General features: G+C 34.2%; 2 long non-coding RNA genes and 1 pseudogene across 6 annotated transcripts; 2 read left to right on the top strand and 1 right to left on the bottom strand.

The window, feature by feature from the left end:
* LOC145114918 (cytochrome P450 98A2-like) overlaps positions 1–4,055 on the bottom strand; it is a 47,792-nt pseudogene extending 43,737 nt beyond the window's left edge.
* On the top strand, positions 150–2,881 carry LOC145114919 (uncharacterized). 5 transcript variants are annotated; one of them, XR_013711339.1, is made up of 5 exons: positions 152–419; positions 498–994; positions 1,205–1,248; positions 1,404–1,492; positions 2,534–2,881. It is a non-coding gene; the product is annotated as an uncharacterized LOC145114919 (long non-coding RNA). The 5 variants fall into 5 exon arrangements; XR_013711337.1 differs by having other exon boundaries at positions 150–994; positions 2,573–2,881; XR_013711336.1 differs by having other exon boundaries at positions 150–994; positions 2,540–2,881.
* A 401-nt stretch (positions 4,056–4,456) lies between the features above and the next one.
* Positions 4,457–7,090, top strand: LOC145117186 (uncharacterized). Its single transcript, XR_013712542.1, has 4 exons — positions 4,457–4,794; positions 5,673–5,713; positions 6,284–6,560; positions 6,671–7,090. It is a non-coding gene; the product is annotated as an uncharacterized LOC145117186 (long non-coding RNA).
* The last annotated feature ends 16,951 nt before the right edge of the window (positions 7,091–24,041 follow it).

The raw sequence follows: 24,041 nt of genomic DNA, 5'->3' as shown, positions 1-24,041 counted from the left end.
TCCCATATATATATATATATATATATATATATATATATATATATATATATATTAATTATCAGTTCCTTTGTCAATAGTTGATCTGAATTGGACCAAAAAAAAATTTTTAATTTTTTTTTTCTTTTTGATCGGTGGGTTACAATCTACTATCGTCACATTCGGTCCACCACCATTGCATCGAGATCCCACCACTTCTTTTTTCTTCTAGATACCTTCATCGCCGTTCCTGCCACTTCTTTTGATCCTGCCACCACCGCTTACTTTCTCCTCTCCCAAGTCGAGTCTCCTCCATACCCCTTCTCTTTCTGTCGCTTCTGTTTTCCTCTTTGACGAGTTCAATGCTCTTAAATCATCTCCCCAGAGTTGAACCTGAACCTTCCACCTCTACAAAGAAGGGGCCCTACCCCTTACAGTCGGCAGTGAGCCCTAATTTCTTCTTTATTTTCGATTCAGGCATATGCAAACGTTATTTTCTAAAATACTACTAATCCACATAGATCATTCGGTATTAAAGACTCAAACTTGACGGGTTGCGATTCCTCGATTTTCTGTCAACTGGAGTATGGAGCCGTCCTCGATTCTCAGTCAACGTCGTTCTCTCTCGATGATATCGTCGCCTGTTATTTTCTCTTCTACAGATCTGATTTCTATTTCTCTTCTTTATTATTCGTTTTATAATCTCAAACCCACCGGATTCAAAGCAGGAAAGTGGCAAAGAGGGTATTTGGCTGAAGCACATCCAGAGATGGAGGGCATATACTCCATTGGGCAGAGAGAAGACCGAGATGGAGATCGGTAACCGGAAAGAGTACAAGACGGAGTAATCCGACGAGGTTGAGACGGGAAGAGAGAAGAGGGGAGGCGAGCACTCCAAGCCCTAGACCAGAACAAAAATGCCATGGAAATGGTTACTGAGCCTTTATTTGCATCTGTAGCCAACATCCTTGGTATATTGGATAACATATCCAAACTGCCAAAGGAACTTCTAGGGATGGTAGGTATTTCAAAATAACTTCCTCTTTCCTTTTCAGTTGCATAATAGGTAATTAGGTATCATAAAGTTGTTTAAATTCACTATAGTTTAGTATACATAATGTCTATAAAAGTCATTAAGTGATTGTGTTACTATTACACACATATTTTTAAACACTAATATTGTTTTGTATTCAATTTGTTTATGTTGAAGTTGGATTTTTTTTTGCAGGTTTCAGTGTTGTGCGATTGGTATGCTATCTTATTGATATCCAGGTGAGCAAGAACCACTATGTTCTATTTTTTTTTCACTATTTGTATATGATGATGTCGGGTTTTAGGGATAATCAAGGTTTTCATGTTTTTTACAATCTGTACCGGATGTAATTGTTTGCAATACAATAAAATTTGGGTTTTTTATACGGTTGTAGGCTTCGTGGGACAGAACCGAATCACCGATGGATGAGATTAGTAAAACCCGATGTTGTGTTTTGATTGTTCTGCCATGGGCGGAATGAAGGTAGTTTTTGATATTTTTCACTACACGTGAAATAAAAATGACAATGGAATTACTTATTCTATTTGATTATAACTAGGAAAAAGCCCGTGCAACGCACGGGTGAAAGTTTAGTGACAAAAATATAAAGCAGTAAAAATAAAGTGTCAAAATTATAAAGATGAAAAGTTTGTTGAAACTTTAGTGGCAAGATTAGTAAAAATAAAGTACCAAAACTATAAAGAGGAAAAGTTTGTTGAAATTTTAGTGGCAAAATTATAAAAAAGTAAAAATAAAGTGGTAAAATTATAAAAGAATAAAGAAAAAAGGTTTTAAAGTTTAGTGGCAAAAATATGAAGAACTAAAAATAAGTGGCAAAATTATAAAAAGCAAAATTATAAAAAGGAAAAGTTTGTTGAAATTTTAGTGACAAAATTAAGAAAAAATAAAAATATAATGTTAAAATTATAAACATGGAAAGTTTCCCGTGAAACTTCCCATATCCTTTAATATATAATATGTTCGGGTCAATAGTACCGGATCTGAAATTCTGGCCATGGATTTGGTAAAAGTAATAATCTAACATTACTTGATTTGTCGCATGATATGGTCAAAATCATACCACATACATTTCCTACGTAACCACCCATTTCACCATCCTTAACACTATTAGATTTTAGTAAAATGAAGAGAACAAATGTGAAAACAGCCTTGGTTTTCCGACAACATTTACTTCTACTTACTTTAAAAAAAAAGTTTCCATTAATTTGACTTCAGAAGTTATTTATTCTAATGTATGAATTATGAAATTATATTTTCCTTCATTAAAGGATATTAGTTTAATTGTAATATGTGGGACAAATTGTTGTAGATTGTTGATTTTTAAGAAGCAGAAAACATGCAATGGAAAGAAGTAAAAAACAAAACAACCTTGTGAATTAAAATCAATGGGTAGGGTAGCTCTACTATTTTTAGCTTTTTTTTCTCAACAATCAATTTGTATATGAATATGTGTTCCATGGTTATATGGTTTTGATATATGAGATTGGAAATGGAATGCGGCAGTAACAGAAAGTTTGAGGTGATGATGTTCAATCTGAGTAGATAGCATGTGGAATCCACAAGAGTTGTACAAACAAGAGGCTTGGAAAAATGTACCAATTTATAGGAATAACATCCTTGAAGATTCTGTTGATGGTTATGATGGGGGATATGCAATTACAAGGGAGATGCCACCTTTTGAAGCTGAAGCCGCAATTACAAATTTGGTTAAAGACCAGACAGAATTGAGACTACACATCTTGAAAGAATGGTGCCACTATATTAGATTTCATAAAGATTAAATAACAAAAACAACACCCAAGATTTCAAAATAATAAAAGTATGTTGCTAATATATGTAATTTTTTCTTTATGAATTTGTCCATGGCATGCTCTTTTATCATTATATTTCTTTCTTAAATATGTTGTAGTAAAATATATAGTGTAAACAAAAAAAAAAACGACTAGGTTTATTGCCCACTGGTATATATATATATATATATATATATTAAAAATGGCATCACTTAAAAACATTTAAGTTTTCTTGATTATGAGTTTGGCCACAACTATTTCTGTTATTGACACTTGTAACCCATCTTCATATATTAAAAACTTTTGCTCCTATATTTTCAAGGGTTCACTTTTGCTCCCTCTAACTTCATGGGTATCCAATTAAAACCCATTGAGCCATCACTTCCCTAGTTAACTATTTAGATGTAATAAACCTACTTTTTATCAGTCTATGTAAGACTATGTAAGATTTTTACCAATTTGCGAAAATTTACATAAAACCACGAAAAATGATTTTAAAAAAGAATAGACTTACCAGGATGAGTACAGTCCTTGAAAATAGATTCCACCATAGCCGTAACTTCATCTTCCCTAATTGGTCTTAGAGCTTCAAGCCTCTTCCGTGAAAACAATTCAAGTGTACATACTTTCCGAACCTTCACATAGTGTGGTCCATAATCCGCCCAAATCAAATCCTGCCCTTCTCTGCTAAACTTCGCCGCCGATCTGCTCCGGTGCCGATCCGCCATTTGTTGGTCCTTTTCCTTAAGTACTTCTTTTGCTAACTCACTGTTGGAAATGACGACGTTTAGAGTTGATCCAAACCAAACGGAGATGATCGGACCATATTGCTGTGCCCACTCTGCGTAGCAGCGGAACCTGACTGGTTTGACGTCGTAGAGGTTTCCGACGATTGGCCATGGGCGTGGGCCCGGTGGGAGCTTGAATCGGTGTTTTTGGTAGAATATGTAACTAATGTAAGCTAGGAAGAAGAATAAAGGGAAGATAGTGGGGAGGAGTAGGAGGGTCATGGTGGCACACACGGTGGTGGAGGGAGGGCAATCCAAATGTTAACGGAGGAGTTGCTGAAGGGTATTTTGGTTTTAAGATGGTGGAGATTCGATAATATTTTCAATATATGAATTTCAACTTGTACAAACGTTACATAGATTTTGGATCTGGTTTCATGCTTGAATCAAACGTTATACACATTTGGGATTTGGCTTCATGTTCGAATCAAACGTTACATATATTTAGGATCTGCTTTCATGTTTTAATAATGATTTTCTTTTTCAAAAACACTATAGCTTGATGATACGGTGAGATATAATAATCACATGAATGACAACCTAGCTAGGTCTTAGAAATATCCTCTCTTTGAATACTCGATCCAAAATTATGAGAAAGTTAGGATATCAGGATTTTTCGGATTTGGTTGTTGATTCTGATTTGAGAAAAATATCTAATATCTCCTATCCTAATAAATAAAACATTTCTTGCCACTCGGCAATCTCTAAGCCCCTTCAAATCAATTTTTCCCACTCGACTCTGTAAAGTGAAATACCAACACTGCCCTTATCCTTACGTTACGATTACGATTACGATAAACTCCATTTTACCTCTGATACTTCTCCGATGTTTCTTCTTCTCAGGAAAATCAAAATCAAAATTCAAACTGTTCCAAATTAATTCGGTTACGTTTTTCCCTAATCTTCAATATCAATCGTTTTCTTTCTCTCTTTTTCTCCTGCTTCCAATGACCTTAATGATGAAACCTCCACCCACTGAATCAGGTATACTAGGGCTTATGTTGAATTGCGATTACTCCCTCATCAATGGTGAAGAGGACACCCATATGCCCTCCAGCGCCACAATTTCCGTTCGGGTAAACATCGATCTTCTTTGCGCAACTTTACTCATCTAGGTTAAGCTGTTACTCCCACATCTTGATCCGGCCAGACACACCGACGACGACGTTCTACCTCCGGCCACAGGGTTCGATTTCTGATTTCAACTTCGATTTTTGACTTTGCATGTTCGATCTTCGATTCCAACTTGATTAGGTTTATTGAATACAAATTGAACTTTCATCTTCAATCTATCTGAATACGTATTTCATAGCTTGAATGAACAATCTGGGTGTTTTTGTAAGTGTTGGTTCTCAGATTTGATGCCATTCATCTGAGTATCTTGCTTTGGTTATTATTATTATTATTATTATTATTATTATTATTATTTTAAAAATTTCGAGTAAAAGATGTTTAACAAGAAAATGCATAGATTTTTTCTTTGTGCTTTTATTCTTGGTTCCAGGGATGATATGTGTGTTTTTGCCATTTTGTTGCATAAATGAGGTCATTTTTCCCAAAGTTTTCAAAAAATGAAGAACGTGTTCTTTAGCGGCTTGAAAAAGCTTTTTCTTTCTACCAAAGTCTCATATACTTTTATGCCACATGATAATATACTATGTTAACTTTATGTGTTTGTAGTGGTAAAATTTAAATATTTGATTTTTTATATATCTTTGATTTGATTTACTTTTAGCGTAGACTGATAATGTGGAATTTGAAAGACATGCTGCTAGAGGATGAAATTTCCATTTTATGGACTAACCCTTTTACAGGGGTGTATTGCTTTATTTTATTAGGAGATTACATTACTCTGCAATATATCTTTTGATATGAGGTGAGATGTTTAGTTTTAAATATTCACCACCACCATCTTACATATTGTTCATATTTAAATGAATTAAATGTTTAAGGTTATAATATATATATATTTCTATTTCATGATAGATGTTTAAGAAATTGCTTTAGGATATTTGGATTTATCTTGCTGAGTTGTTTTTTATAAAGTTCATATTCATTTTTCAGCTAAAGATAGAGATCAATCGGCATGTAACATGAGAAATATGGTAAACTAAGATCTAATTTCCCTGATATCGATTCAAACATACTGGAAACTTTCATTTATAGCCTTCTTTTTTGTAAAATTTTTTAGAATTTCGAACATAGGCGTGAAAATTAAAAAAAAAAAAAAACATTTTATTTTATAGTATTCTACTTTCTTGAAACTGTCATTTATAGCATTCTACTTTGTAAAATGGTATCTTTTCGAGGACTCCGAACATTGAGTGGATTTAAAAAAAAAACATCTTTTATAGTATTCCACTTTCCTTAAACTGTTATTTATAGCATTCTACTTTGTAAAAACAGCATATTTTTTATAATTTCCAACATCAAAGGAGTAGAGAAAGATTTTGTAGTTGAAAAATAGAAAGTAAAGAACATTTTATATTTATGAATCTTGGAACAAAAAATTGTTTGTATTGGAATGTTGTATAAAAGAAGTGTTTGCAAATTTTTAATAATCACTTAATTTTTGTGGATAGACTTAGATTTTTTATTGATTTTATCTTAAAACCAAAGTAAATTGTTTACGATGATGACTAGAACTTTTTTTTTTCTTTTATTCATCCCTTTAGACTCATAAGGTTATTGGATGAGAGTTATAAGAGTATGATTGCTCATGGAGTTTGTTAGTCTCAGATTCTTAGTCACATACATGAAGCAGCTTCAACCAGCGATGCAATGTAAGTTTCTAGAGTCGAGGGCATTTACGTCTTTTTCACATTACAAACAAGGTGCTTCTTATTGTTTTCATTTGCTAAATTTCAGGAGCAGGCTGAATTCATATAGAGAGAAATGGAACAAATGACCGAACAAATAAAGTCTGTTATTCAGACTCTTAATGCCAATCAGGTTATTTATCTTTATTTTATTTTTTTATTTGGCAATGCAAAAAGCAGCTTTGAAAAGTAAAAAAAAAATGATTAATTTGAATATGTTTATGTTGGATATAATAATAATAGGCGGGAGAAGTTGAAGCAAGTGATCGTATGGCCCCACTGGATGTGGTGGTTCGGATCCCTAACAATCAACTCAATTCATTAATGTGGATCGACGAACACTCGAGGAAAACTCCCAAGCTTTTAATAATTAGTACTTTATATGATTCAGGTTAATTGGTTTTGACTGTGGTTTCTTTGATGGTAAATTTGAAGGGCAACTTTAATGATATGCTTGTAAAAACATCAACGATAAATATAATCAAGAACAATAGGTTTAAGGAAGAAGAAACCAAGAGAAAACAAAGGAGTAGTGTGTGATTTGTGAAGATTAGAAATTGAACTTGCACAAGTGTTAAAGGTGTCAATTTGGAATTTGAAGTTTATAATTTACATCATCATCTTTGGATTTTTTTAAATTAACATCCATTTTTCCACACATTTTGTTGGAAGTAATTAGCTAAATGTTTGTTTTTTTATCATAAGAAATATATATCATCGACGATTACACTGTAATTAGCTATATTTGTTTTACTTTCTGTCATTCATTGTAATTTCCAGGTGTAAGGTGATGATGGGTGGAAGTTAATTGAAGAAGACGGCTATAAAGTCGTTCTCGATTTCATTCTAGATTAACAAGAGTATGCACTACAAAAACAGAATTTATTAACAGTATATTCATGAAAGCCATAGATTAACATTTGTTTTTATTGTTTCTTTTGTATTCAAAATATACCTCTGCTTTTTTTTAAGTATCCCTAATCTTTCTTTTTTTGTTATTGAGTTTGTATTCAGAATGATGTATCATCACATCAAGAGGAATATGGAACTAAGTTGGTCATGGTCCTGGTAGAGGTGAATAACTAAGTTGATAATGGAACTAAGTATCCGTAAAAGATGTATCTTTTGAGGGAAATAACAATGTATCGTTGACCATCCACACAAGTCAAATTCTCATTTTTATGTTCATTTAAATAGGTTCCTATTTTGTTGAGAAAGAAATTGTTTTAGTGTCAACTTTAATTCATTATGTTAACTCTAAAACGTTATGTTTCCTGAAACTAAGATTTAAAAGACTGTTGTAAAATACGACGGATCCAAATTGACTTAAATAATATTAGCTCAATGCGGAATGGGATCAAAAATTATCAAACCGTAATAATCACAACGTAATACGAATAAAATAAATAGAATAGAGACACAGGAATTTACGTGGAAACCCAAATCGAGAAAAAACCACGGGCGGAGGAAGCCGAGAAACAATTCACTATAATTTGCAGTGTTTACAGGGATTATGAAAGAGATTACAAATAGAGTGGGAGAGCTAAAATATACGGTAGTGTATCAATATATATATATATATATATATATATATATATATATATATATATATTTGATTTGGTTCGTGGGTTTGTTTATTCAAGCCTTCTGGCTTAGGCTATTTATAGCCAAAAGAGAACATATGAAAAGGAAAGAAAAAGCCGTCCATAATTGTAGGCGAAGAAGAAGTTAGGCGCCCCACATGTAACTCACCGTCCATTCTAATTTTCAATTTCACACTTATATTACTATTCATAGTCAAACTATGAATAGTAAATGATAAGTTACTGAAATAACCCCTGAACTATTTGTCACTTGCTAATTTTGGAGGCAACTTTTCCACAATCTCCACCTTGACGTCAAAATTAAGCAAGTCATGCTTTACGACTAGTCAAAACATATAGCTCATCAAACTCTAAAACTTCCATAAGAACCTGCAAATTTTATATAGAGAAATTTTTTTTCCGAAAAATAAATAATACTTCCTCCACCTACGAGCCTTCAGGCTCAACTGCGATCAGAAACACCCACCATGTCCAAACATAATTTGAACTTGGCTATAGGAAGACTTTTAGTGAACATATCAGCGGGATTATAATCTGTATGAATCTTGTCCACAACACAATCACCTTTTTCAATGATATCCCGCACAAAATGATAACGAATATCAATATGCTTTGTTCGGTCATGAAACATTTGATCTTTACTCAAGAAGATAACACTCTAGTTGTCACAGAAAACTGTGGTCACCTTTATTCTATCATCGAGTTCTCCAAATAACCCCTTCAACCAGATATCTTCCTTAACTGCTTCTGTAATCGCCATATACTCTGCATCGGTAGAAGACAGGGCAACTGTAGACTGTAACTGGGCTTTCCAACTAACAGCACAACCATTTAGAGTAAACACATACCCTATAATTGATCTTCGTTTATCCAAATCTTTGCCATAATCTGAATCAACATATACGAACACCCCAGTGTTAGATTTACCAAAACGTAAACACATAGAAGACGTACCGCGTAAATAACGAAAAATCCACTGTACTGCTTTCCAGTGTTCTTTCCCCGGGTTCGCCATGTATCTACTAACCATGCTAACAGCATAAGCCAAATCAGGGCGCGTGCAGATCATAGCATACATCAAAGATCCAACAGCACTAGAGTATGGAACACGTGCCATGTAAGCCATATCAGTCTCATTAGTAGGACTCAAAGCGGATGATAGCTTGAAATGAGCTGCAAAAGGTGTGTTGACAGACTTTGCTTCGTGCATACTGAAGCGTCTTAGGACTTTCTCAATATAACTTTTCTGAGAAAGATGCAAGATCCTAGACTTCCTGTCACGAATAATTTCCATACCTAAAATCTTTTTGGCAGCTCCTAAGTCCTTCATTTCAAATTCAGCTTTCAACTGGTCTTTTAACTTCTGAATCTCCTTCATATCTTTCGCTGCAATCAACATGTCATCCACGTACAAGAGTAAGTAGATCTTTGAACCATTGTCACCTTTCTTGAAATAAACGCAGCTATCATAGGTGCACCTGCTGAATTTGTGACCGGTCATGAAAGAATCGAACCTCTTGTACCATTGTCTAGGAGACTGCTTGAGGCCATAAAGAGATTTGTTCAACTTGCATACGTAGTTCTCCTTTCCAGGAACTACAAAACCTTCAGGTTGTTGCATAAAAATCTCTTCCTCAAGCTCATCATTTAGGAAAACTGTAGTGACATCAAGTTGTTCTAACTCAAAATCATTAGAAGCAACCAACCCCAACAATACACGAATGGAAGTATGTTTGACAACTGGGGAATAAATGTCAGTGTAATCAATACCAGGAATCTGACTGTAGCCTTTAGCTACTAACCGAGCTTTGTATCTTGGTTTATCATTTGGGTTGACAGGTTCCTTGAGCTTGTAGACCCACTTGCATTTAACTGGTCTCTTCCCTTTCGGAATAGGAACTAAATTCCAAGTACTGTTTCGCTGCAAGGATTCCATCTCATTTTGCATAGCGAGCATCCAATCATTTGAGTCTTCAGATTTGATAGCCTCGTCATAATTCGCAGGCTCCGTTGCGGACTCAATATTATCAGCAACAATAAAAGCATAGGCAACCAAATCAGATTCAGCATACCTCTTCGGAGGAATAATCTGTCTTCTCGATCTATCTCTTGCAATGCTTGGAGTAGTAGCTTGTGGTTGTGAAGGTGTTGAATCTTCACCAACAACATGCTCATCCGACGAAGAAGAATCTTGATGTTGATTTGTACTCTGATTAGTGGTAGGTGAAGTAGGAAGCTCCACCTCCATTTGAGCATTCTCTTTATTTGCTTCGGATGATACATCTGATGCATCTGTTCTTTTAGAAGAGTCAGCAACTGGTTGAATTATAGCAGACTCATCAAAAGTAACATCTCTTGAGATGATAATTTTCTTCAAATCAAAGCTCCATAACTTGTAACCCTTTACACCTTGATTGTACCCAAGAAAAACGCATTTGATTGCTCTTGGTTCTAGCTTCCCATTGTCAACTCGTGCATACGCTGGACATCCGAATGGTTTTAAATCTGAATAATTGGCAGGTTTACCGGACCATAACTCAAACGGAGTTTTCTTCTCGATTGCTCGTGACGGTGATCGGTTGATAACATAGCAAGCAGTCGAAGCAGCCTCCGCCCAAAAAGACTTTGGCAATTTGGAATTAGAAAGCATACACCGGACCTTCTCCATAATGGTGCGATTCATCCTTTCAGCTACACCATTTTGTTGAGGTGAATGGACTACTGTGCGATGTCGAGTAATGCCTTCCTTTTGACAATAGACATTAAACTCTTCTGAGCAAAAGTCAAGTCCATTATCCGTACGAAGATACTTTAACACCAGACCTGATTTCTTTTCAACCTGAACTTTCCAATTTCTGAAGGTAGAGAAAACGTCTCCTTTATGTTTTAAGAAGAAAGACCACGCCTTCCTGGAGAAATCATCAATAATAGTGAGCATATAAATAGCTCCACCTTTTGAAGCAACTCGAGCCGGTCCCCACAAATCCGAGTGAACATAATCAAGTGGTCCTTTCGTTGTATGGATACCACTTGCAAACCTTACTCGTTTTGCCTTGCCATATACACAGTCTTCACAGAAATCCAAATCAACAATCTTTTGTTGACATGTTTAATGCTTCTGCACAGTCACTGTCTTGCTTACGGTCTTAATTTGAGGATTAAATTTGTTAGAAGCTCACCTATGTTGAAGCAAATAATTTGATCGACTCAAGGACCAAAAGTAACATTTATTTGAAACAACACATGAACCGTTAAAATCAATGACTCAAGGGCCAAAAATACTGCTAAAAATCATAATTAATATTAAATGTCTATGCATAACATATATTGGATATTCAAATAAATATGTATTAATTTTAAAAAAAATATACAAAAAATTTTAAATTTTTTTTAAGGGATATATACACTAAAGTCCCAATATTTTCATCGATTTGACAAAAAGTCCTAAGCTTTATTTTTTTGACAGTAAAGTCCAAATTATCGGCAGTTTTTGACACTTTTACCCTTTTTTTTCCGGTTAGCCGGTAATTGGGAAATCTCCAGAAAAGACCCAATATTTTCGGAAAAGTTACAGTTTAGTCCCAAGATTTTATTTTTGAACGAAAAAGTCCTGAAAACCGGCAAAATTTTGCAGTTTGACCCTTTTTGACCGGTGAAACCGGTACCAAATTAATTTGGGACTATTTCCTAAACTAACCCAAAATATTGGGACTTTTCTATAAACAAAAATATTAGGACTTTTCTGAAAACAAAAATATTAGGACTTTTCTGCAAACAAAACCCTTATTATTATTATTATTATTATTATTATTATTATTATTATTATTATTATTATTATTATTATTATTATTATTATTAAAAATATAAATAAGAATATTATTTTTTGAACTTGTATTATTAATATTGTTAATAAAACATATAAATGCATTTAAATGAAAAAATAATGACATTGTTTAAGGCTGAAGGTGGAGGAGATGGTGATGCTGTTAGCATTGAAATAATGAATTTCTGCTTGTATATTTTTACTTTGTATATGGTCATTTCACATTTGTTATTGTTGTTTTCAATTCAGAATATTAATACTTAACAATTTAAAAGAAATTGCATATTTGTAAAATTGTTTATAAATAGTTTAAGGTAGAAGTCAACGGTCAAGGTCAACAGTCCATGTTGACCCAACTCGTCGAGTTCATCTACTGACTCGTCATGTTGACCCAAAACGAAGTAGATACTGGATCTACAAGCTCTTTCTCGTTCCAAACTTCTAAATCTTCATGTCTCTTCAAGAAATGCACCAAACACACACACTTTAGCCTCTTACACACTCAAAATAGGAAGTTAGCTCGATTAGGGTTTGTTTCTGGACGTGAATGTGGTAAGGGAGGCTGGAAGGAGGACTTAAGGTCCTTTAAATAGGGTGAAAACCTTAAAAATTAGGGTTTTCAAACACAGCCTCAACTCGTCGAGTTGGGTCCTCCAACTCGTCGAGTTGTACACGACGAGTTGGTGCATCCAACTCGTCGAGTAGGTATAAAAATATGAATAATAAACTTTATATTTTATACTTGGGAGTCGGGATGTTACAATTTCTTTTAAATTGTTAAGTATTAATATTCTGATTGAAAACAATAATAACAAATGTGAAATGACCATATACAAAGTAAAAATATACAAGCATAAATTCATGATTTCAATGCTAAAAGCATCACCATCTCCTCCACATTCACCCTTAAAAAATGTCATTATTTTTTCATTTAAATACATTTATATGTTTTAGTAACAATATTAATAATACAAGTTCAAAAAATAGTATTCTTATTTATATTTTTAATAATAATAATAATAATAATAATAATAATAATAATAATAATAATAATAATAAGAGTTTTGTTTGCAGAAAAGTCCTAATATTTTGGGTTAGTTTACGAAATGGTCCCAAATTAATTTGGTATCGGTTTCAATCGGTTAAAAAGGGTCAAACTGTAAATTTTTGCCGGTTTTCAGGACTTTTTCGTTCAAAAAAAAATCTTGGGACTAAAGTGTAACTTTTCCGTAAATATTAAGACTTTTCTGACAATTTCCCGCCGTTAATTAGGACTTTTTTGTCAAAAAAATAAAGTTTAGGACTTTCTTGTCAAATCGTCAATTAGGACTTTACTGTCAAAAAAATAGAGTTTAGGACTTTTTGTTAAATCGTTGAAAATATTGAGACTTTAGTGTATATATCCCTTTTTTGGTTAGAAATTTAATGGTATGATACTCTTTAAGCATAAGGGTTATTGAAACCTTCTCTAGTCAGCTAGATCCTATTGAAATCCTTAACGTTTGCTTCTTGTTAAATCGTTTTTTTAATCTCAACTAACCGACATTGAAAAAATGGAGATAATCAAGAAAGAAAGAAAGAAAGAACTAGGGTTGTGTTGGCTTTTTGCAGTCCCAAAAATGAAGAAATAAGAAACCGAAGAAAAAAAAACGAAATTTCCCTTGTTTCCCTTCTCCACATTCACACCTTTTTTACTAGGCATGTGTTGTTTGTGTTTGTATAATCTGTCCTCACTTTTTAGTTCAATATTTGGTGGCGAAGCAAGAAGAAAGTTTTACAAGTCTTTTCACACTTTCTCGCTCTCTCTTTTGCATATGTTTCTCCTGATCGTGATTGTTGGGTTTTCTATGCATCAAATACACTCTAAAACTAGGCAGCGGAAAAATCGAAACAACGATATACTTAAGTGTACATGCAACCTATGGATCTATGGCTTCATGCTAATTACATCAACCCTAGAAAACATAAAAACATAAAGAAGAAAACATACCTCTTATGTAGCCCTTGATCTCCATGCTTGAGATCTTGAACCTCCATGAAGTTGCGTGGATGAAAGGATCCAAACCAGAATCCCTCTAATGGTATCACACCCAATGACACCAAAGAGTGGAATAAAAATAACTAGGAGAAGGGTCAATTTCACAAACCCAAAGGGGTTAGAAATCGTCCCTAAGAGGGGGAGGAAGAAGGGTTGGCGAATACTTCAAGCCAAGGTGTGAGGAGGAATGAAATCCCTAAGACCCTATTTATAGCCTTGGATGCCTCAGTAGGTTTAGTACTCCTTCCCATGTGGGATGGGAGCATAACCACGAAATTTCACTCCTTTCCCATGTGGGATGGAGTGATTTTCATCCAACCCTAATTCCATAAGGTTCTGGAACATTCCTGATTAACCAACTATCGATTAATGAACATTCAACCCTTTAATTAATTAAAGAGTAAATTACTGAAACCGTCCCTGTGGTTTGGTTAAAATTGCGGGTTTGGTCCCTAACATTTTTTTTGAACTCGGACCATCCCTCTAGTTTGTTTTTGTTTCGATTATGGTCCCTGACAAACATGAAAAGACAATTTTACCCTTGCTATATTTTTTCCTCATATTTTAAATAATTAGTAAATATTTATTTATAATAAAAAATCATTGGGTCCCACCACCCTATCCTAACACCGACCCCACTCATCTTCTTCCTTCCATAAAACACTTCCACAAAATAGGCGTCCATCTGCCGATCAGCACCTCCAGAAACCACGATCAGTAACCTCAGTAACCACCACCGACACCAAATCATATGGCTACAAAAGCGAACATAAACCTGAAAAACTGATGAACCAGGAAAAAGAATGTGGTCATCCTTCCTTCCAATCCAGGAAAAAGAATGTGGTCATCCTTCCTTCCAATCTTTTTATCCCTAAACCATTAAATCAATAAGACCTCATCAGCCGCCACCCGCCACAACCGCACTGGCGCCTTGGCTGTTTTTGATGATCATACACATTGAGTTTTGCTCCACCGCCACTAGACTGTTAGAGGAACCACCGGACTTCCATTGGAACCACTAGAACCCTTCGTTCACTCTTTCTTTTTCTCAGTAATCTCCATATCGCTTATCCCTAAGAAGTTGGGAATGGATCTGGGTCAGAGGTGAGGGATCTGTAGGTGGGTTTTTTTTGTCAGTTTCACCGTGCGTTTTTTTGTGGGGGTTTTCATAGTGCTTCAATGTTAGTCTCCGATGGGTTTTTGGTGGTGTTGGATAGCGAAATTAGAGATTTCCGGTGGCTTTAGAGTTGCAGGTTTTCGGTGAATATAGAGTTGCAGGTCTCCGGTGGCTTTAGGGTTTCAGGTTTTCGGTGGTGGTGTTCGGATGCAAGATGATGGTGGCAGCAGCTCCGAATGGGACTTTAGGTGTAGATCGGTGGTTTTAGGGTTGACTCTAGATGAGAGAGGCGGGGGGAGGGAGCTTGAGCTGCAAATCGTCGGAGTTCTATGCTCGTTGGAGTTCTATGGTGGTGCTTGGGATTTCAGTAAAAGCATGGTGATGGAAAAGTGAAAGATCTTTGGTTTCTAAAGATTGAACACGTGAGAAGAAAGAAGAAAAGGGGGTTAGGGTGGGACCAAAATTTATTAAAATTATATTAATTGATTTTTTAATTAGTAATTAATAGAAAAAGTGAAAAAATGAAATAGTAAGGGCAATATAGTCTTTTTATGTATGTTAAGGACCACAAACGTAACAAATTCATAATATAAGGACCGTCCGAGTGCAAAAAAAACGTTAGGGACCAAACACGCAATTTTGACCAAACCATAGGGACTATTTCAGTAATTTACTCTTAATTAAACTGTTAACTAATTCCCAAAATATATTTCCAATTAGTTTCTAATTAATTATTAACCATAATAATTAATAAACCAATTTCTCCTTTATTTATTCTACTCAATTTGGGTCTTGAGGGCAACCCAAAAGGACCTTGCTATTATTAGAAATATTACCAATAGTTAATGACCTTGGACACTATTCCAACAGTCTCCCACTTGGACAAGTCATCAACTATACAAGGACCAATATATCTCAATAATCAACAGAGAGTTAGCCATCCAATGCAACTACCGAACTCTTGGTCTAATCAAGATTCAACCCTTAGATAAGTGATCAACTATCCCTTCGTTCTATGATATCTGTATGAATTTGAGACATGGATAATGGTAAATCTCAGAATTCAAAATTATGTTTCCCGATATAGATTTCTGACGACTACATCTGACTACTAAATTGAACACATCAATTCCAGTCGAGGCTCGGCCAATCACTTTAGATGTCAGCACCAAATCATCGAGGGGCCCATAGACATCGCTTCTCCTATTAAGGCAGAAGGAACGAATAAACTTTGACTACATAGTTTCTGTCTATTTCATCATGTCACACATGGACATACCCTTTATAACTACCAGTTACAGTTAGCGTTGGAGTAGACCAATGCATAACAGAATCATAGAGCAAAACCCCACATGTATCTAGGTTTGAAGAATAAAAGATATTATCGTCTTAGAATTACTCGTGACTGAATCCATGAAGTAATCTCTAAGCGTGGGTTGGTCCAATACTTAAATCTCTATTAAGCACTCATGAGTGTTAGCGCAATCACTATGCTATGTTCGATCATTATGGACAATCCACTAATACTCATGACAGTCTTGAATCACTACTTACTTCCAAGAGTATGACCGACTGTGGACGTTTGAGTAAATCAATACTCGGGAAGTGGGTTCCAAACATGCAAAAGTGAGAACGCAGTGATAGGCTATTTGAAATGACCGAAATCCATCATATATTAAGATCACACTTAATAATCGCCAAATCAAATTAAAACTTATACTGCTTAAAGTTCTCGAGTTTTAAAACAAACCAAACTAAGAGTGTTTAAGCCAATTCATTTGCAAATCTAATGCCTCTAGATTTTGTCTGACTGTCAGACTTGGTCAGTGACATTGGCTTAGGAATGGATCGACAAGATTATCTTTCGATATGAATCATTGACTATGATGTCTTTACATTTGACTCACTATCAAATGCGTTGGTACTTACTGAGTATGTGTAATGTGAGCTTGTGTGACTTGGGATCCATACTCGAGGTAAGTTCACCCAAAGTCACAAGAAACTTCATAAGGACCATCAATGATTAAATCAACAAAGATGTCACTAATGAATCTCTTTCAGTCACATTGTCCACTTTGCAATTTAACCAACTGCAATATACTCTAAGTATGTTAAATCCACTATGGTGTATTACCTAGTACTCTTTCAAGCTAATATATCATCATTCAGTAAAAGCACGAATTCCGACTACGAACGGAATTGCCTTTATTAGTGCGGAACTTAGCATCAATGTAACTCTTACAATTATCTCTTCCATACTATCAAGATCATCTTTTATGTCCTCCAAGGACACTTAAGAATGTTCTTGATCTTGATTCATTGATTCTTGCCAAATTGATCTAATCAAACTTGTCATGCTCAAGGCATACGAGTCATTAGATCTAGTACATGTCATGGCATTTATGATCGATCCCATGGCAGAAGCATGTGGGACACGACTCATTTGCTTTAGCTCAATTATAGAACTAGGATATTAGCATTGCTCAATGTCATGCCAGCCTAAACTCCTTTTTGAGTTCTGCATGTCGAGTTTCCTCAACATTCAATGTACTTTGGCTTAATCCAATTAATCACTTTGATCTATCTCCATAGATCCTTATTATGTACGTGTTTTGTATCTCCCATGTATATCATAGCGAAACAGTTCTCATACCAAGCCAAGCTTTTACACTTGCTAAGTTAGAATATAATTTCCTATGAATAGTACATTATCTATGTATAATACAAGGATGACTACAGTGCTCCCACTAGTACTGACATATATATGGCTTATCTATGTTTCTTGAAATTCAAACTCCTTGAACATTCTCATTGAAACAAGGAATCCAATTACTCCCACTAGCTTTGACATATATATGGCTTATCTTTATTTCTCGAAATTCAAACTCCTTGAACTTTATCATTGAAATAATGATCCCACTTGCGAGATGCTTATTTCGGTTCATAAATGAACTTGTTAAGCTTACACATCCTTCAAAACCTATCTTGGTTTGATTATGTGTTTGTTCATATCCATGCTTGTTTCTTCTTGAAGATCCACTTGCACCTAAGGGTTAAGGTCAAGTGCTTGATCTACCAAATTACAACATATATGGATTGAATCTCGCTTTCTGTTTCCTCCTTCTATGTTGTTGCCTTTAGGGCCTACCATAGCTTCCGATAGCTGGTACACTCTGATTGCTATCTACCAGTGACTCAAATACCTTAGCAATATAAACTCTTATATAACTAGGTCCATGAGGTCTTCTATAAGATCTATATGGAAAAATGGAAATATGTCAGTTTCCTTAATAGCTCTTTCAATTCCAAATTGAATGTTATGTCCAACTTTAGGCTCTTCGTTGGTTGACTCTTGAATCTTACCAAGATCAATGTGGCTCCCACTAGCCCTTTTGGAAATCAGCTCCCTCTCTTGGAAGACTGCCCTTTGAGCAACATACACTTTGTTCTCAGAAGGTTGTTAAACAATTATCCAAAATCAAAGTCCTAGATTGTCGAGCGCTTCACGACAAGCGTAAGCCTCATAATCGTAGACTCACATATATGGCAGTGAGGATAGAATCCCACTTCACATATCATAGAGTGTTTCAGGAACCTACTTAGTTGGCACAAGACCAAAGGACTTCTTGTAACACTATTCATGGTACAATCCACGAATTGTTAGCAAACACAGTGCGAATCATCTAGTACAAAATCAATGAACGATTTGTTTCTCTATCCAACTAACACTTCCTAGTGGTAGTGTTTTGGGTGGAGATAGATCATGAAACTCTTTCACGATCACTTAGATGATCGATAAAGTTTGGACTGAGATTCTCACTATGAGTGTCTCATCCTATTGCCCAATTGATTCTTAACTTCGCTATATGAGAGCTCTGAACACCTGAGAGGTTCTAGACTCACATTCATACGAAGTTGGTCAATATGTATCGTGGTTAATCTGAACGGTCCATTAGTGTGAACTAATTCCAACAGATACTCACATCACCCAGTGACACATTCATCATCTATCTTGATCAACAAGATTTGCATTTATCATAAGACTCGAGGTCAAATGATATCCAAAATCCGATCCAACTGGATACTTGGTAATGCATTTCTCATTTATGTATCCAAGACTGTGATGCCACAAATACATTTCACCCAAAACTTTGGATGTATTTGAATCAGTACATATTGTGGTCATTCTGAACGATCCATTAGTTGAACTAACATCAACAGATATTCACAATAATACACCTTATTCAAATGTTCGAATCAATTTTAAACTATTGCTACTATACTAGCTTCATAGATTTCATGACTTTTAACATGTTAGAATGCTCCACATTTAAATAAGTCAGAACTATCTCATGAATCAGAGTATAAACAATTTCAATTATAATACCATATAGACTACACATTTTGAAAAGAGTTGTATTTTGATCCTATGAATGTAGCAAGGGCTTGGCATTCATGATCAAATTATTTTCTCTATGTTTTAGTCTTCTTACTTCATTTTAGTAACTGCACATTCTTGCAAATGTCAGTACTAATCCTTATAAATCCATATATTTGATTGAATACCAAACATGGAAGAACTAGTTATCTTTTGATCCAATGGAAAGTAGCACAGGCTCGTGATCCATGATCAAATTTTAACTTCTTCATGTTCTAGTCGTTTCACCTCAAATATACATTTTGGGCCTGTATACTTTCTTGTCCTTTTCTTGCTATCAGAACATGTGTTAGAACAAGCCTTCCTTTGTCCTAGGTATTTGGGCCTAGATTAGATATACCAACACTAATCGCCTTTTAAACCATGGGCAATTGGCTTTCTTCTTCTTGACACTTCTATTCATGATAGTAAATTATGGGAGTGTTTTGAAGTATGAGTTTCTATGATTGGCCATGTTAGTTCCAAAATGAAACCTCAACATGTTACACAACTCCTTAATGAAACATTCCAAGTTGTTCATATCAAAATCAAGATGAATTGATTATACGTACATGTCAGCTAGTTGATTAACCCTAGTCAACTTCTAACTCAAGGAAATTCCATTTTACTTCAATATGTCAATTTACAACGTACATTTGATAATTGCTCTTTCTAACAATTTAGAATGCAATGTTTGAAGTAACCTAGGAAGAGCTTTAACAAAGGCATGATTTTTCCTTTCGTTTATGAGAACTACTCCCAAACTACAAAATTGACAATATTGATCATCCTTATAGCTAATCCTTTCAAAGGTTTTATAGCAGTAGATTTTAGTGGATAAGGTTATAGTCATCATTCAATAACAAATTCCATTATAGTTTGTTTTACTTATCCTTAGAAAATAATCACCCTAAATAAAATTATTTTAGAAGGCTAGGATCCATATTTGGCTCCATGATGTGTAAAGGGATGCCGTAAACACACCATAAAGTTATTTAGGTAGGCAAAGCCCTTTGCCAATTTCGATCACCACAAAATTCCTAGATCTTTGAGATTCATTGACTATCAATGGCATGTTAATCTCGGATTATGTTCATCTCAAATTCAATGACGGGGTCGCCGCGGATCACTAAACAGATGGTGAATCGACCATACAAAATCGCGTGGTCCCCGGCTCAAGTTACGTTTGAGATTCGCAAGTTCCACATCATTCTCTACCTATACTCTCAAATTGACGTGTCGGTTAACCACGCGAGCTCCATCAACAAGTTATAAAGAGAATGTGCAACTTTTATAGATAACATAAGATTCACATTAAATAGATTGAGAATTAACCATACAAAATCGCATGGTCCCCGGCTCAAGTTACGCTTGAGATTCGCGAGTTCCATATCATTCTCCACTATATTCTAGATTGATGTTCTGGTTAACCACACGAGCTCCACCAACAGAATATAAAGAGAATGTGCAATTTTCATGGATAATTTAAACTCACATTCTATTAATAAAATGAGATTTTGTTTTATACTTGTATTTAGAATACTCTTAGATTGACCATTATCACTATCAAACCCTTTCGGTAACTCCATTCTCAAAATGCAATTAGGCGGTGAGGGTGGTAAGCGCGAAGCATATTAAAAACCGACCTCATTAGGAATCAAAGAGACCTCCTTAAACCCCTACATTAGAACGGGTGAGCCTAGTCGAGGTAAGACTGACAATGTCAACATTTAAACACGCGAGGGCGCATGTTGTAACTTTCTTATACATATAATAAACACAATTCTAATATATATATATAAACACAAGGGGTAAATTTAAAACTCTTTAAATTTAGTTGTCTATTATTAATTCTAATTAATTGCGAGGACGCAATGTAACAATTAATAAATCATTAGGGGTTAATATTCAAATTTATAATTCTCTATTGCAAATAATTTTAAATATTAAATTCATTATTTAAATAATAGATAAATATCCAAATTCAAATAAACATATTTAAATAATATTTATCAATTACCAAATAAATATTCAAATTTAAATAAACACATTTAAATAATATTTATTAATTTTCCAGATTCAAAAACAATTTAAATTAGGTATTTATCCATGTTTATCAAAGCTTCATATTTGAAAATTAAAGGAAAATTCGAAAATCCCGAATCTGCTAAGTTCACGTCGTGAACGCTTAGTTCACGCCGTGAGCTACGACTAGGGTTTTAACACATTACGAATTTTTCAATTATTCTTTCATCCATTCAGTTTCAAACAAGTTTTTACTGAAAACATGGATCTAAGGTGAAGGTAACCATGAACCAATGTCTCTGATACCACTGTTGGGTTTTCTATGCATCAAATACACTCTAAAACTAGGCAGCGGAAAAATCGAAACAACGATATACCTAAGTGTACATGCAACCTATGGATCTATGGCTTCATGCTAATTACATCAACCCTAGAAAACATAAAAACATAAAGAAGAAAACATACCTCTTATGTAGCCCTTGATCTCCATGCTTGAGATCTTGAACCTCCATGAAGTTGCTCGGATGAAAGGATCCAAACCAGAATCCCTCTAATGGTATCACACCCAATGACACCAAAGAGTGGAATAAAAATAACTAGGAGAAGGGTCAATTTCACAAACCCAAAGGGGTTAGAAATCGTCTAAGAGGGGGAGGAAGAAGGGTTGGCGAATACTTCAAGCCAAGGTGCAAGGAGGAATGAAATCCCTAAGGCCCTATTTATAGCCTTGGATGCCTCCTTAGGTTTAGTACTCTTTCCCATGTGGGATGGGAGCATAACCACGAAATTTCACTCCTTTCCCATGTGAGATGAAGTGATTTTCATCCAACCCTAATTCCATAAGGTTCTGGAACATTCCTGATTAACCAACTATCGATTAATGAACATTCAACCCTTTAATTAATTAAACTGTTAATTAATTCCCAAAATATATTTCCAATTAGTTTTTAATTAATTATTAACCATAATAATTAATAAACCAATTTCTCCTTTATTTATTCTACTCAATTTGGGTCTTGAGGGCAACCCAAAAGGACCCTGCTATTATTAGAAATATTACCAATAGTTAATGACTTTGGACACTATTCCAACAGTGATTGTGTCAGGGTAAAGATGATGATGGTAAGAAAAACAGTGGTGCTACAACAAAAGTCACATTTAAAAGTTCTTGGGTTACGAAAATACACTAAAGTCTCAATATTTTCAACGATTTGACAAGAATGCCCTAAACTTTATTTTTTGACAGTAAAGTCCTAATTGACGATTTGACAAGAAAGTTCTAAACTTTATTTTTTTGACAAAAAAGTCCTAATTACCGGCTAACCGGAAAAAAATGGTAAAAATGTCAAAAATTGTCGGTAATTTGGACTTTACTGTCAAAAAAATAAAGTTTAGGCCTTTCTTGTCAAATCGATGAAAATATTGGGACTTTACTGTATATATCCCTTTTTTTAAATCTTATTAATAATTTAAATGTTTTATAGTATATATATATATATATATATATACACACACACACACACACATATATATATATATATATATATATATATATATATATATATATATATATATATACACACACACACTAGGTTTAAACCCGTGGAAATCCACGGTTGATAAATTGAAAAAAAAAATAAAGAATAGTGATATTGTAATTAACATGAATAAATCAAATACAATAAAGTATTATAAATTAATTAATTAATATGATGGATGAAGTGTGATACACAATAGTAAATAAAAGATGGTAGAAGAACACTGTTTATAAATTCCCAAAAACTTCCTTATAAACGACATTGGAAGTTTTATTTGTAACATAATGACACAATGTAGTCTCCCTTACCAGCTGCGTATTGAAACATGAACGTAAACAGGATTGTAAAAGATATTTTCTTCCAAATTTATTGATATTCGATTGCCTGATTTATTGGGATTGATATGCTAATTAGATATAGATAGAGTTTAAAAGATATTTTCTTCCAAATTTATTGTAGATTTATATGGTATAATTCAAAATTCAAAATTCAAATTTCCTGATTTCCTGCTATACATTTTTACCGAAATACATTAATTTTTTGGAATTTACAGTATTTTTCAAATAGAAGGGCAATCTGGGAAATTCACTTACATCTATTGAACGAAAAAATTGAAGAGGGAGGCGTTAAGGTAATGCCACGTGGCATTTGTGGTACTGTTTTATTAGAAGAGAAGATATATAATTATAAAAATTTATAAACAAAAAAGAACACCGACAATCAATAATGGATATAACATTATTTTATTTAAAATTTAAAGCAAGGTAATGTAATAATAATAAATGAACAATAGAGCATCCCATGTAATGTATGAATCTTTGGCATAGCCTGTAACAAATAGTTATATTAAGATTATCAAAATTTTGCATTATTAACAGGTAGTTGAATTAAAATTATAAAGATATCCATTAAAAAATTAAAATTTCTTATTCTTTTACCTTTCCAAGTTCGTAAAAATTGACAAGGGAGACCAAGACAAAAGCTTATTGCTGTGGAAAACATTTATGTATTTCCTTCTCAATCAGATTTTCCATGAACTTGCCAAAAGTGAC

The sequence above is a fragment of the Lactuca virosa genome, chromosome 5 (genome assembly GCF_052849685.1).
Source record: "Lactuca virosa cultivar CGN04683 chromosome 5, Lactuca_virosa_CGN04683_v6, whole genome shotgun sequence".
NCBI classification, from domain to species: domain Eukaryota; kingdom Viridiplantae; phylum Streptophyta; class Magnoliopsida; order Asterales; family Asteraceae; genus Lactuca; species Lactuca virosa.
This window is presented reverse-complemented; position numbering and strand designations above follow the sequence as displayed.